This window comes from Alosa sapidissima, chromosome 7 (genome assembly GCF_018492685.1).
Source record: "Alosa sapidissima isolate fAloSap1 chromosome 7, fAloSap1.pri, whole genome shotgun sequence".
Taxonomy (NCBI): Eukaryota; Metazoa; Chordata; class Actinopteri; order Clupeiformes; family Clupeidae; genus Alosa; species Alosa sapidissima.
In genome coordinates this window covers 8,608,034-8,613,033 of record NC_055963.1, presented here as the reverse complement: position 1 = coordinate 8,613,033, position 5,000 = coordinate 8,608,034, and positions in this window count along the sequence as shown.

Sequence of the window (5,000 nt, the reverse complement as noted above, 5' to 3'; positions counted from 1 at the left end):
TGCTGCCTGCTCATCAATAGCCCATCAACCACACAGCTGTTTACCAGGAGCTGAAGGCCAAAGCAAACACAGAAATGACAGCAGAGAAAACACACGCACGCACGCACGCACGCACACACACACACACACACACACACAGTATCTGGCAAGTCTGCTGAAACATCCCTCTATAAGAAGATAGGAGGCAGAATAACAACTCTAAAAGCACTCATATACGTGTTACAACATATGGTATTGATATCATATCACACACACACATACACACACACACACACATATACTCACATAATTCTAATACATACATACATACAGCCAAGCAACTTAAACATGTTCAATTCTGGGACCCAACAGTAAAGCTTTCAGAGAAACTAGAAATAAAAAAAAACATAATTCATTCAGATAAACTAGGAAAAAAAATATCCACACACAGTACATTTCTTCCACCCTCAGTACTCGTAGCATAAACACATGATATCTACCTCTGCCTATGTACCATCCACCCGAGCCATCCTCTGAGATTGGGCACGGTTCTGATGGGACACTCTATTCTCTAAGTTTATGAATATAAATAAAGTCAAACAAAGCGTACATGCGTCTCCTTCATGTTTAAGTGCTTTGATGATGCATGCACACAGACTGGAGACGTTGCCCATAGGAACACAGTGGGGCCTCAGGCGTGCGTGTGTGGATGTGTGGGTAGGGGGCAGTTTAGGGGGGCCCTCACTGCACTGCACTGCACTGCACTGCACTGCACGTGTATTTCATACCCCACCCCACCCCACCATCCCCCCTCCTCAACAACACGCTGCATACCAAAACCCTTTATACATCACAGGTTCATATGAATCGATTTGTTAGGATTTTGGCATAAAGATGACTAATGTCAAGGGACACACACACACACACACACGCACACGCACACACACGACTATAGGGATGTCAATAATTGATTAGGTGTGCGCATGTATGTGCATGTATGTATCTACCTGCTTGGTGTTGTTTGGCAATGTTTCACAAGTGTTGAGACAGACACAAAGACAACTATCCTGTGGGGGAAAGAGAGAGAAAGGGAGGGGGACAGAGAGAGAGAGAGAGTAAGGGAGAGAAAGAGAGGCAACACGATGTATGCTGTTCCACCTCTTCTTTCTTTATTTCTATATGTTCACTCTTTTCTTTCCTTCCAAAGTCCTCTTTCTCTTGTGTGTCTACCATCCATCCCTTTGTTTTCTGTTCATTTGCTCATTCTTTTCCCTGTGCTCTCTCCTTTCCTTTTCTTCTGTGTCTGTAGTGTCTCTGGTCTCCTCTCCTCTCTCTCTCTCTATGCTCTCCTCTCTCTCCTCTCATCTCCTCTCCTCTCTCTCTATCCTCTCCTCTCATCTCCTCTCTTCTGTCTCCTCTCCTCTCTCTCTCTCTCCCTCACTAGCAAACACTCTCCTTTCTGTCTGTCATGTTCTCATTCACTTGTTTTTTTGCTGTACCATCCGCTGTCTCTCCCTACTGTTTTTCTCTCTCCCTCTCTATTTCTCTCTCTCCCTCTCTATTTCTCTCTCTATCTCCCTCTCTCTCTCTGTCTCTCTCTCTGTCTCCCTCTCTGTCTCCCTCTCTCTCTCTGTCTCTCTCTGGGTGATTAGAGAACCCTCCACAGCTTGGCACGACACTCGCCCTGCTCCAGATGGTCGTCACGGTGATTCACACTGCCGCCTTCTCTGTTGCCGGGCAGGCTGAAGCGGCCTCGGTGGGCACCAGTCACAAGGGGGACTGTTCAACACACACACACACACACACACACACACACACACACACACACACACACACACACACACACACACACACACATTTCTACCCACACACACACACTCCTACCCACACACACAAACACACACACGTACACAGACCAGACTCCTACCCACTGACACAAACACACACACACAGGCACACACACACACACACTCCTACCCACAGAGAAATACAAACACAGGCATTCATACAGAAACACACACACACTCCTACATGTACTAGCAAAAACCTTTCTAGTCTGAGAGTTAGGTACAACAATACCAATCTAGATGATACTGGCACAAACAGTCATGCATTTACAACTGTATTTAGTTTATGTAACACCTTAAAAGCGATGTCACTACATATTACAAACTTTAGCTTATATTTCATTCTAAGTATGCTGCATGATGAGCTTGTTTCAGCCTGGCGAGGACACTGCTAAAACATCTTTTAATGACTAAGACAACAGATATAGTGAGGGTAATGTTACCCATGACAAACACACACACACACATACAGTACACATACGCACGCACATGCAAAATACACACACACACACACACAGAGCAGATGCAGACATGGTAATGGTCCTCAGGATGAGGCGCCTAACGTCTCCTCTCTCTCTCACACACACACACACACACACACACACACACACACACACACATAAACACACATACACAAACACACACACACACAAACACACACACACACACTTAAACATTCACATACTTCACACACACATAGATAGCAGATGCAAGCTTGATAATTGTTCTAACGATGAAGCTTTTCAAAGATGCACACACAACACATCCACCCACCCACCCACACACACGCACAAACACACACACGCACACACAGAGCAGATTCAGACACAGAATGGTCCTCAGGATGAGGTGTCTGACGTCTCCTCTAAACACAAAAGGAAGAAGAGACGCTAACGCTGACTAATTTTCACACACAAACACAGACACACGCAATATGTGTGTGTGTGTGTATGCATTTATGTGTGTGTGTGTGTTTTGTGTGTGTGTGTGGGTACATGTGTGTCTGTGATATTGGCTCCAAGAAGCTATGCTTTGTGTGTGTGTGTGTGTGTGTGTGTGTGTGTGTGTGTGTGTGTGTGTGTGTGTGTGTGTGTGTGTGTGTGTGTGTCTTTGATGAGGCAGACGTGAGTAGATGCTAATGTGTGTGGTGTGTTTGTGTATAGCATGTCAGAGCACAGACAGCCTTGTGTGTATGTGTGTGTGTGAGAGAGAGAGACAGAAACCTGCACAGTGATGTTCAAGCTGGAAGAGGGCCAGACAGCATCTCACTGCTTCTCTGTCTAGCCATCTAATGGGCCATTGGATCTGCACACACGCACACACATACGCACACACAAGCACACGCACATGCACACACACACACACACATACTTACATACAAACACACACACACATACTTACATATACAAACACACACACATACATATGCACATGTACACACACATATGCGCACACACACACAAACACACACACACAAACACACACACACACACACACACACACACACACACACACACACACACACACACACACACACAAACACACACACACACACACACACACACACACACACACACACACACACACACACACCCCTGCTGGAGAGACGGCATTCTCCACGGCTCCACAGCCTCCCCTGCTGTAATGACACAGTGTGTCCCACTGACACATTCTGACTGCGCTCATTTCTGTCACGGATGAAGTTAAGAAGTAAACTGATGATATTTTTGTTGGTATAGAAATGAAAAAAAAAAATGAAAACATGATAAATCCTTTTGCAATATTGTTTGTTTGTGTTTTATTCACGTCAGGTTCAGGCTCACGTAAATAAGCTCAATAACAAGTCCACCAGATAGCACTGTTGTTTAGACATCAACAACATCAAAAGCTTGATTGTTTACATCATTGACTCTCTACAGTCAATGGTTTACATGAAAACCTACAGGGGCCTGTTTTCCTCTAGTGAGTTGATCTAACATATATTGTAATAGCACCCATTTCCTCCCCTTTTGATTGAAAGTTGTGATTTAGAATAATATTTGATAACACTTTATAATAACTACACACATTAACCACACTAACCACTTGTAACTCCTGAGTTAATCATGAATTATAGTATTAGGAAGTTGTTTATAAAATATGTATCCTCATTATAACTAATCATTAGTGCATGTGTATATAACAACTGTTAAATAATGGAAATATTACATCAAAAACATATTTTTGCATCATGTATTAAGTATTAACAATAATGTATAAACATATGGTAGATATAGGCTTATTTACTATGAACAAACCATTTATAACTGTGTGAACAAATGCTTTACTGATGATACATTTTGTATGAACAATAAATTACTAATGATGAATAAACCATTAAGTAACTAATAAGTAACAAAGGCTTAATAAATGATGAATTGTGTGTAGTTATTATAACGTGTTACTTAAACAATCTTAAATTTTTCAGTAGCGAAAGATGTGTAGATATCGACAAAGTCCGGCCTGGCAGAATTTACTGTCTAAATGACTCGATTATGCTGACCACGCTGACCACTCTTGCCACTCTTACCACGCTGACCACTCTGACCACCGTAACTACGCTGACCACGCTGACCACTCTTACCACCCTAACTACGCTGACCACTCTTACCACGCTGACCACTCTTACCACCGTAACTACGCTGACCACTCTTACCACGCTGACCACTCTTACCACCCTAACTATGCTGACCACTCTAACTATGCTTACCACTCTAACTATGCTTACCACTCTAACCATGCTGACCACGCTAACTATGCTGACCACGCTTGCATTTTGGTACTGTACTGTGGTGTTCCCTATTTCCACCCACTCACTTGGTCAACCATCAACCAATCAAGGTGTGTGGTGGTGATTTGAAAGCCACATTTTTAATCCTCCAAAGTTTTATCCTCCCAAAACCTCTACTTCCCTACCCCTACTAAGTATTTGCTCAGATCAGTGGAGAACTCTTACAGAAAAATGTTGGGGTGAAAACTCAAAAGGGAAACAAATTAAAATTCCACTAGCAACTCCACTAGCAACACAAGCGGTTATGTACACACAGCATTGTGTACATTGTACAATGTACATTGCCATTTTTACAATGTCATATTTACAAAAAAATAATTTATCCCTTTAGGGCAGGAGACCTT